Genomic DNA, 12,019 nt, shown 5'->3' with positions numbered 1-12,019 from the left:
CCCCTGTCTTCATAATCCAGTCACTGATACCCATAATAAGTCCTTCCTTTACCATCATCAGCAACGGGAAACTAACTGGTACAGTTTCTGTTTACATAAAAGAGCTTTTGATGCTTTAAATCCCTTATTTCTGATAAACCATCTGCATTCATTTGTCATCCTCATGACAGCCTGTCACAGGGCAACAAATTATTAAATAACAGAATCTTTACAGTCAAAATTCCCAAGGCAACCTATTCTTGGACTCTTACTGTTCATGCAACCTATTAATTTACTATTGGCAACATAAACTAATTATTTTAAATTAATATTGTTTGGTTTCTTTAGAAATGGTTTTCCACACTCCAGCATTTATATAAATTGATTGAGAAGATGTGTAATAAAATTTGTACATTTATATTTCTTACTCTCCAACCAGCATATATATATATATATATATATATATATATATATATATATATATATATATATATATATATATATATATATATATATATATGTATGGGTGTTAATCCAAACTCAGATGTCGCATCTAAACTGTTCCCACAATTCAGAGCTTTAATGCTTCTAGAGACTGGTTTAAGGGGATGCAGGATTTACATCTGACAGATGCATTCTGACATTTATAGTGCCATAAGGAAACATAGGCATTGCATTCTCACTGGAGATATTCCCTGATTTTGATTCTTTTCCAAATATAGACTCACTTGATGTATGATAATCTTATAGGCAGTCCAGTCCACACTGATCCTTACTAATCTCTGAGTTACAGACAACCAGTTAAGGCAATCAATGCACATAAAACACTGTTAAGCATAGCACTGCTTATAAAAATGTATAGATTATTTATATAACACACAATTAATGTAACAGGAGAAAAATTAGGAAATGAGCTTTTTACTCAATGATCAGTAGTTGAAAGCAAGCACTGCTAAGGAGACCGAAGGTAGTAAGACCAAAGTCAAAAGGCCAAATGTTGAAAACCTGGCAGCATATATGGCTGAAACACAAAATACTGAATGTATCAGTGTGCAAAAATGTATTGAATCATGAAAATGTCAGAAGCATCAGTTTCTTACCTTGTAGCACTTTAAAAAATGACAGCACAAGCATGCAGTTTCCACCAGCTTCTCATCCCTTCAGATGTAAACCGGTCAGTGTTTAAGCTCAGGTATACTTCCCTGAGATGAAACTCATCTATAACTGTTTCAGCTGAGAATCACTTTATTAGTGCACCATTATTAAACCAAAGTGTTTGTGTTTTTTCAATCACATCTGAGGTTGTGTGATCCTTAAGTGGGATTATATAAACTAGAAGGGTATGATAGACAAATCCCTCGCAACAAGAGCATAGGCATAGCCGGCCTTAGGCACAGGCTAACTAGGTGGTCACCTAGGGTGCTTCTCTAGCAAAGGCACTTTTCCAGTAATCTGGATTGTGTAGGTATGCCAGGATAGGGGCACCAAGTGGTGTGGGGGAGTGCTGTGGAGCCCTTTTGCCTAGGCCATCAGTTGAACAAAGGCCGGTCCTGGGCTTAGGGGCTCTAGATTCATAAAAGAAACATTTTTTTTTTCACTTGGCTACTTCACATGGTCAATTTTGTCCTATTGAAGCAACAAACAAAATGGTGGAAACCATTTATACCAATATAGACAACTGTGATGCTGTCAAAAAAAAATCACTACAACAGTGAATGACGACACATCCAGTAGGTTACATGAAATGTCAATAAACACAGACAGTGAGAAATGCTATGAGAGACTAATGTCAATCTGACATTATCACAAAAAATATCTCAGAAGGGAAGTACTACGGGTATGTAGGGGAAAATTAAACAATGCAATGACAGAGCAGTCAACATAAAGTCAGAAAACAGTGGGCTAATGCACAGAACTGCAGAAAGTGGCACAGAAAAGAAGCAACACAAGATAACAAATATTGTATTGTATATTACAAGATGGAGGCAGAAAGATGCTTGCAGTCAATACCCCAAATTTCATGAAACTTTCAGGGAATTTTATCAGTATAATTAGTTACAAAACACAATTCAACTGGGTTCCTACCCTGAAATAAGGAAAACCAACAACTGCATCTAAACTTCAATGAAAAAAATAACTGTGTGTGTGTGTGTGTGTGTGTGTGTGTGTGTGTGTATATATATACACACACACACACACACACACACACACACACACACATATAGACATAAAGTTTTCTTGTTTTACTGTTTGTTGTTTTGTTCTGGTGGTCAAGTGGTTCGTTTTCCCAGGTTGGATTTTGCTGTTCCTGGAGTTCGAGCTTATGAAGATTCAATAAAGTCATCTCGATGAACTCTGATTCGATATTCTGGTGATTCAATGTTATGAAGGGGATCCATGTGTGTGTGTATGTATATATATATATATATATATATATATATATATATATATATATATATATATATATATATATATATATGTGTGTGTGTGTGTGTGTGTGTGTGTGTGTGTGTGTGTGTGTGTGTGTGCGCGTTTGTTTATGTATGTATATATAGCTCCTGCTTATGTTACTCCAAAAAGAACTGAATGCTACATTTATTTTCATCTTCACTGGTTACTTGCCTCTTCAGTGGTAATTAAATACACAATGCATTTCTCGCCCTTTGTTTTTTGCTGAAACAATTTCAAACTTGGATAAACAAAAGTGCTTCTGGTGATTCCCTGCTAGCAACCCCCCCCCCCCCACACTCTGCATTTTTTATATGTTTTTTAAACCTGGTGATATTAAGATGCCCATCCCTACTGTAAATTGAGCTTAATAAGCTCATCCCTTTCCATACTGTTGTTGGTAATATTGAATTATATATTTGCCAGTGCTTGTATTGAAAAAGTGCATTTTGCCTCTCATTGTCTGTTCTACCAATTTTACTTGCTCTGAATTCATTTTTAGCTAGCTATTGTATAAAGTAGTGTATTCTTTTTTTTCAAATATAATTTTTATTGCATTTCACTTCTATTTAAATACAAGAAAAGAATGACACAGAAAATATACATACAAGCTACTTGGAATATCAAGTTTCAGTCGTCCAAATACGATATACATAACATAAATCATCAATGTTAGGGTAACAATTATACAGAATTGTCTAATAATCAAGCTGCTCTTAATGAGCTGTAAAACAGACATTTATATAAAGATAGAAGACAACATATTGAAAATGTGACATTAAAACATTGCAACCAGATATTCTAGTCTAGCTAAATAAACATTCTGTCTTGCACTAACTATGTACAATATATACATTGATGTCATCTTAATGTTCATCTTATATGTGTTTGCCATGACCTGTACACTGTTATTGTGGGTATTTCTATAATAATTGCCTTTAGTTTCCCTTAATTATGTAAAGTAATATTGATGGTGAAGTCCCTTGGTCATAAATCAATTTTGTCCTAGGATTTCTAAAAGTGTTTTCCAATGTTTCTGATGTTTTTGGCTTCTTGTAATTAATTTGCTGGCTAATAAGTATTTTATAGCCATTCCTTTAAATTCTTCCCATGTGATTTTACTTCTATCTAACCAATTTTGGGTTATATATGATTTGATCATTGCACACAATGTGACTATGATGTGTTTATTTTCATATGAGAAATTATTAGGGAATATATGTAAAATTGCCATTTCCCATGACAGGGTAGATTTGGTGTATCCCTTTTTTCTAACTTGGTTCTTAGTGAACACCACAGCTTGTAAACATTTTTACAGCTCCAAAAAACATGAAGGTTGTCAGCAACACTGTTTTGGCATATGGTACAATAAGGGGAGTGGGAGGGATTAATTTTGCTAAGAAAAAGTGGTGTGTGATATGCATTGTTATTGATCATAATTTGGGTATAAATTAGTTTTTTAAGGGGAGTTCATTTCAAAGTAAGTTCAATAGCATCAGATTTTTGTTCATCAGTTATTAAAGTAGTGTATTCTTACACTATAGCAAGCACTTGTTTTCACATCAAGAGGTCAGTGGATTTTCCATGTAGTGCACTGGGAGGTAACCTGGTCTGTTTAGTTTGGGGAAACACTTTAGATTTCTACATCAAGAAAATAAGTATATTGTGTGTCTCTACTGCACGTTTTAAATTGCATTCTATCTCATCACTGCATTTTTTCTGCTTTTTCACTGCTGTGACTGCATATTTTCTCCACTTGTTTACAGCTGTATTTTCCTTCTAGATAGTGTAGTCTAGATTCAGACCTGCTGAATCTAGACTGCTTTTGTTACATTCAAGCACTAAAGCAGCTATCTTACATTAAGAAGGCATCCCCCGCACCTGTGTTGCAAAAAAGTGTGGATCCAGCCTTATCTAAGCTGATGATTGCTGGAGGAGGTTCTTTGTGTACTTTTCAATTGGTAGATTAGCTTAAAACTGTTTAATTTCATCTGAATTTAAGCCTCACCTTTGCTTGTCGCTGTGCATCTTGCAGCGGGGGTTAGAGGTGCCCTGTATAGCTGCAAATGCCTTGAAACACAACTTCCCCGTAGACAACTGTCAGTGAAAATCTCACAAGCTTCTCTGTTGCACTAAAGGAAACTTAGTTACAGACTGAGCAGCCTATCTTCCACAACCCTCAAGGTAACAACGCTTGATAGTCCTAGCAGAAAAGCTGCTCAAGGTAGCCAACTCCTTTCCCTAATAGGTCACACAGTAAAAACCTGCTATAATGGAGACACAGTTTCCCATCATTTCTCCGGCCAGCCTGATTGACATGGAAATACTGATATAGCAATTGCCTCATATCTACTGACAATCATTTACTCCTACAGCAAATAGATACCCTATGTGAGAGATGTAAGTATACCATGAAATTGAAATCACTTCTCTCATGTAACAAACCGAATACCAAACAGGTTGTCAGTACACACTCTTCACCTCTCACACAAACTAAAGACATAACATATACACCCACATATGTGTAGATACTCACTAGAAGTCTACTAAAAGTTCAAAGAACTCCCAAACATAAACAAGGTGTGCACACTGTTATGCAAGCAGAAACTTCTACACATCATAACACACAAATTTGTCTCAAAGATAAGCCCCTAAAGCAAAAACCTCTAAACCAAATGTCCTGGTCATAGATGACTCCAGATGTTCCTCTCACCAGGCTGGACAAGTAGAAGGCCACATCTGCTGCCTGTCAATTACCAGGATCAGTCAGATCATGTATGCACTCAAGTCACTCAAAAACAAGTACTGTTATGACTTGGTCATAGTTCGAATGACTTGAAATGTACCTCTCTGGACTATATGAAGAGAGACTTTACTGAACTCTCACACTATGTGTTCCAGGCAGGTATGACCCTAGCCCTAAGCAGCATTCTACCTTCTCTCAGGATGATGCCACACTATAAACAAAAAATGATCAACTTCAACAATTGTCTTAGCTTCTGGTGTCAGTCCAGGTGGATCCAGTATCTGTCAGCCTGGGATGACATGGTCGATAGGCCATGCTGCTTTGCCAGAGATGGTCTGCACCTGTCTCCTCTAGGCTTTCAGATACTGTCAGAGGCACTTGCCTTCCCATACTGTCTTTTTTAGGCAATGTCAAAACAACAAAATCTCTGATATAACAAAATCCACCCAAGACAAACTCAAGGTTCTGCTGCTTAATGCTAGAAGTCTAAACATGAAACTGCACTCCTGGAAGCACTCCTCACCTTGGAAGATACTGACATCTGTGCAGTCACTGAGACATGGTTGAAGGTCATGGACAGCACCCTGGCTATGCAAGGCTACAATGCCTTCCACATGTTCAGACCTCAAAATGAGCATGAAAGAACCAAAGGTGGAGGGGTATCCATTTTCATTAAAGCCAAGTACACCTCAATACTGGTCAATCAGTATGACTGTCACAAACTACTTCATGTACAATTAAATCTGGCAAAATACCCTACTACATCATTGCTAGCTAAAAGTCCCCCACCATGAGCCAAGAAAAGCACACCGCCTATCTGGACTTACTGGAATCACACTACATACAGCCCAACACCTTTGGCATGGGTGATTTCAACTATCCTTCCATCAACTGGGTGACATATATGAGCACAAACACACTCAACCAGAGGTTCCTGGACTTTGTTAATTCAAATGTTCTGGAACAGATAGTCTGCACCCCCACAAGTGGCTCAAAAGTCCTAGAAATTTTATTACTAACTTGGAGAGTCACAGCACCCCTCCTGTGTGATGCCTTTCCTTGTAACTTTGGACCATAAAACTGTCTCATTTGAAGTAACTATTGGACCTGATACCCCCACAGTAGCAAAAATACTGAAAAACTTTTACAAATCTAACTTCAGACTACTAAGTGATGGTATCAAAAATGTTTTACCCCCTGCACTCACAGACAATGACTTCTGTGCAGATGTGTACTCACATGCTATGTACAAACACTTAACCAGCTGTATCTGTCCAGATCAAAACCAGGTCCTCCTGAAAAAACAAGCCACCCTGATGGACCTCAAGTATAAACAGGTTATATAACAAGAGGAAGAAACTGATATCTAAGAATAAGAGGTAACTGACTCAGCAGAGGAAGATTTCCCTCCTCAGCTTGAACAAGCAAATCGGAAATCTCGCAAAATCCTCAAAAGCTAAATATGAAGCTAAAATAGCATCCCTAGTTAAGGATAATCATAGTTACATCCAAAATCTAAAAGGAAATGTCCAGCTTTGTGCAGAACTGGTAATAGATGGTACCACTCATACTGCACTGGAGGAAATCACCAACCTGCTAGCTGACAGATTTGGTGCTAATTTTGCCCCCCCCCCTAGCCACATCAGCCATACCCCAAAGCATAGCCGACACCAGTCCTTTGCCTATTATGTCTAGAGATCAGGTCTTATCTCCAATCTCCATGGCCAAAAACACACCTCAATGGGACCAGATAACATCCCAGGATGCTTATTAAGAAATCTAAAACAGGACCTAGCAGGCCAACTTAGCAATCTCTTCATCCATAGCCTGACAATTGGTTTGTTCTAGCAGAGTGGAGAACAGCAACAGTAATCCCCTTGCACAAAGTGGGGCCATGAACAGACCCTGGGAACTATAGACCCATTAATTCTAACCAGTCTCATCTGGAAGGTCATGGAAAGAATCATTATGGATCTTATCAACAAGGACGTAGGCAACCTTCTAACTCTACATCCAACCCAATTTGGCTTTTTTAAGGGTAGATCATGCTTATTAAACCTTGTGGACATATTTGAGAAACTCACCGAAGCCTTGGATGAAGATAAGACAGTGCGTACCACCTATCTTGACCTGGCCAAGGCTTTTGACACAATCCACTTCTCAGTTATCATTGCAAAACTCTCTCAGTTTGGGATTATCCCTTACATCCCTAGATGGGCAGCCAATTGGCTCACAAACAGAACACATACTGTCAAAGCTGGTGACGCCACCTCTACCAGTAGACTTGTCACCAGAGGCATGCCACAAGGTTCTGTGCTGGGTCTTTTACTGTTTGGAATCTACTTCTTGGATGTCCAGGTTAAATTAGATGGCCTTTAGCTTACCAAGTTCTTTGATAATTGCAAAGTGGGTGCGATCATTGAGTCCCCAACAATGTTAACATATTACAGGAAAGGCTAACACAGACAAATGACTGGTGCCAAAGCCATGGTCTAAAATGAAATGCAAAAAAAGTGCATTATTATTCCCATGGGTAAAGCAGAATTCCCCACTAACTACAGTATTGACAACACCCTGCAAACTCAGTGGTGCAAGATCTAAGATCACAGGTAGATAGCAATCGGAACTTTGACTATCGAGTTTCCTCTGTAGTAAGGAAATCATTCTACTTTGCACACTACATAAGTAAGGTCATCACTTCCAGGTTTAAGGATGTTGTAATCCCACTGTACTCGACCTTCATCAGACCACTAACAGGGTGCAATGCTCCCTTTTGCATGTACTTCAACAGACACCTGCAGCAGCTGGAGAGACCACAGAGATTCCTCACCAAGAAAAATACAGGGCCTCCAAACCATGACGTATGTGGATAGATTAAAATCCTTATCACTGTACTCTATATCATATAGGCTGCTGAGAGGAGACTTGTGCCTGGCCTACAAGGCAGCCTCTGACCCTGCCCTGATGGATATGCTTCACATGCACAAATCTAACAGCACAAGAGTCACTTGCTCCAGGGATCTTAACTTGACCTTTGACATTAACAGAACATGCTGGAGAGACAAATATGCCTCCCAGAGACTAACACTCCTCTGGAACAAACTTCCAGTTCATGTTAAGCAGAGATCCTCACTGACCCTGTTTAAGCACAACCTGGACAAATGTATGGGAGATCGCAAATTCACCCAGGGGGTGGGACTCCCATATCCCTCATGGCCAGGGGGAGTCAATGTTGACCATAGACTAGCTCTGCAAAATGCATTTACTTAATAAGGACATATGGGGAACTTGGGATTAACATAGCTAGGCTTGTAAGGGCTCTAGGGCTGCTAGCCTAGTGACCTCCTAAGAAACTATAAATCTATAACTGATTTCCAGAAATTGTTCTATCAATTTCAAATGCCATACTGGCTTGAAGCCAGCCCTAACATCAAATGTGAATATCTCTACTACTTCAATACATTCTTATGAATGTTTCAGAACAAGATCACATGGTAATTCTGCATTAATTGTATAGGTTTGTAGGTTCATAGGCAAATACTATGCTAACTGCTCATGTGGGATATTTTTAGCCTAACCGGTATTCTTTTTTGTGCTCAAAATAACCTATCCTATTTGGATATAGACTGGCCTTACCCATCCCATGGTCAATAGTTATACATTATCCCTAATGAGAATAACTGAGATAATACCATAGATTATTTGTGGGGATCAATGCATGGGATAAAGCATTTAGGAGCTGCCTCTGTCCATTATACAGTGGGCAGTCTTATGGGTAAATTTTCTGTTTCCAACAATAGATCTAAGTTGTGCATAAATATGGACAGGAATGAACTTTGTATTAAGTGGACGGGAGTCTGGTCCACAGCAGAGTTATTCTGTGTAAGATTTTGTTTTATACAGCCTAATATCTTTTAGGGAAAGCAGATTTGAGAATCTCAAATATGGACATGTTTCTCAAAGAAAAGAAAAGAAGCTTGTTTTGCTCTACCATATAATGGAAAATGTTACTTTTTTATAGAAAAGTGTATTATTTCTGTTGTCGTATCTTAAAAGTCCTCCAGTAATATGATTCTAATACATAGAGCCTGTCAGCTTGAAAAAAAATGCAAGAGACCACATGTTTTGTGAAACAATGATGAAATTAAAGCATCCAAAGGGATACAAAAGACTACTGATGGTAACTAGCAATAAAGAACTATTTATTGGTAACTGCATGAAGTATTATATCATTTTTTTCAGAATAGTATATATCATGACCTTGCAATACAAAATGCACTTAGCTGGTTGTTCCAGCTGAAAAGACACAAGAATACATAACTCCATCTTCTTGTAATGCAGTTTACTGTACAACATTATTGACTAGGGGATCATAAGTCCAGTGACACAACACCTCTGGATAAAAAATAAAAATGTTTTTGTACTTCTGATGCAATTACAACTTAGAAAAATATTTCAGTCTATTATTGTACTCAGTATACTGAACAGGATTTTTGGATTTCAGATATTTTTTTTCTTTTTTTTGAATCTTGACTTTCAGGAAGTCATCATTTCATAGTAAAATGTAGTAGTATTATTAATGTATTAAAAACTCTTCGGGTTATCTAAAGTATCCTGTCATAAAATACAAATAATGTCCAAAGACCTGGTATAAAAATGCCAGTCAGAAGCATTACTGGAGTCCATAATAAATTTCTTCTCCCACTAATATAAAATTAAGTTGGCATACATGGAAGCACAACAAGCTCCCATAGCCACTCCATTTATAGAATTCACCTCTAAAAACATAAAACTGTTATCCAAAATCAAGGTTCCATGTATTTACCAGTTAACAACACACCACTATTAGACATGTATTCACATTCTAAAATCACTTCTTTGAACTACTCCAGCCCCATAAAATGTGGAATACTAGGGAAAAGGTCAACAATATCAATCATAACAAAAACTGAATCCTCCTGGTAAAACCAAGTTTGATGTTCTTAAGGAACCCCCTTGAGTTCTTTGAAATGTGAATAATATTGGTAATAAATGTTTCCAACTTTTAATCAATAAAAATAGCCAGTTACTGCATCTTGGAACCCTTTAGTGTATATGTGTGCACGTAAATGAGTACAAAAATTGTCTTTGGATTTTACTGGGGCAACCACAGAGGAACAACATTTCACAGTTGGGACATGTTCTCCAGTGTGCCCCAGTGTGGTGCTACCCATGTTCCTTACACCATTTCATTTAATCATCTCTCATGTCAACAGATGCAGCAACTGACTCTAGACATAGATGCCATGACACAAACTTCCACTGGAAAGTAGAGATATAGTCATGGAGATATGTGATGTATAACTGCTAGACAGAGATGGGTGAATGGAAGCAGCTTGAAGGTCAGTTGGCAAAGAAAGAAAAATATTTCTAAAAATTGCCAAAGAACATTTGGAGTCAGTCATATAGTAGGAAGCAATCACAGCACAATATCCCTCTATTACAATGTTGATACATTCAAAGATGGGAATAGAGGGTTTTGAATTTGATGTGGAAATCAATAACAAACTATCTTGGGAAGAAACAGTATCCTGTTATGATAAACTGGCAGGATGAGGAGGATCAAGTATGCCTCATAAGTACATTTGTAAAACAGAGTCCCAGAACAAGAAAATAGTAAGATTTGAAGGAGCTTCTTTCTTGGTACCATGTTGACTAAGACTTCAATGCAGATGACCTTACAACAGTGAGATGCATATTTTTCCATCAGGAGAATAATAAGAAGGGCATTTTATGTGTGCATAGATAAAATGCTAATGAACTAGCTAAAGTGATTTATATGTCAGTGTTACAGACTCTCCAAAATAATTCACTTAAAATATAGACCTCGTGGAGCATACATCAAGTCTCTTTTTATTTTTCATTGGGATATGACATGGCATTGTTGTAATGAAATGCCTGCTGGTACTGAAGAAATGTAAATGCAGAAGTTAAAAGTACAGTTGTTTCTAGAGTTAATATAGTTTGGTCCACAGAATAAGATTTCTCAGTGAAAACATGTTTCAGCTGCAGCTCACAGAACCTAGCAGAACCACTTGGCACTATCTTCCACTTGTTATATAACCTGTTTATGCCTGATGTCCTCTGGGGTGGCTTGTTTTTTTGTGATGATCAAAACAAGATCCTCGCAAAAAAAAAAAAAAAAAAAAACAAGTCACCCATGTGGACATCAAGCATGCATAGGTTATACAACAAGAGAAAGAAACTAATGCCTGAGAACAAGAGGAAACTGACTCAACAAAGGAAGGACACCCTCCACCGCTTGAACAAGACAATTTGATATTTTTTAAAGTCCTCCAAAGCCAATTACAAAGCTAAAGTAACATCCCTAGCTAAGGATAATCACAAGGCATTCTTTAGCTATGTCAGAAATCTAAAAGTGAAGGCCCAGCTTTGTGCCAAACTAGTAGTGGACAGTACCACTCATACTAGCCCTGAGGACATCGCCAAACTGCTAGCAGACAGATTTGGAGCAAACTTCATCCCTCTATCCCCACCAGACATACTGAAAGCATACTTGTCACCAGTCCTCTATCTAGCATCTCCAAAGAGCAGGTCACAACAGCACTCTCCATGGCCAAGTACGCAGCCTTTATTGGACCAGATATCATCCCAGGCTGCCTACTAAATGGTCTAAAACATGACCTAGTAGACTTGGCACTCTCTTCAACCACAGTCTAAATACTGTCTTTGTCCCAGCAGAGTGGGAAATAGAAACAGTAGTTCCCTTGCACAAAGGGGTCCATCAACCAACCCTAGGAACTATAGATGCATAAGACTATCTAGCCTTATCTCCAAGACCATGGA

This window comes from Protopterus annectens, chromosome 7.part0, assembly GCF_019279795.1.
Source record: "Protopterus annectens isolate FY-2018-M chromosome 7.part0, PAN1.0, whole genome shotgun sequence".
In the NCBI taxonomy this organism is placed as follows: Eukaryota; Metazoa; Chordata; order Ceratodontiformes; family Protopteridae; genus Protopterus; species Protopterus annectens.
The sequence above is the reverse complement of the archived record's forward strand: the minus strand, read 5'-3'. Positions refer to the sequence as shown.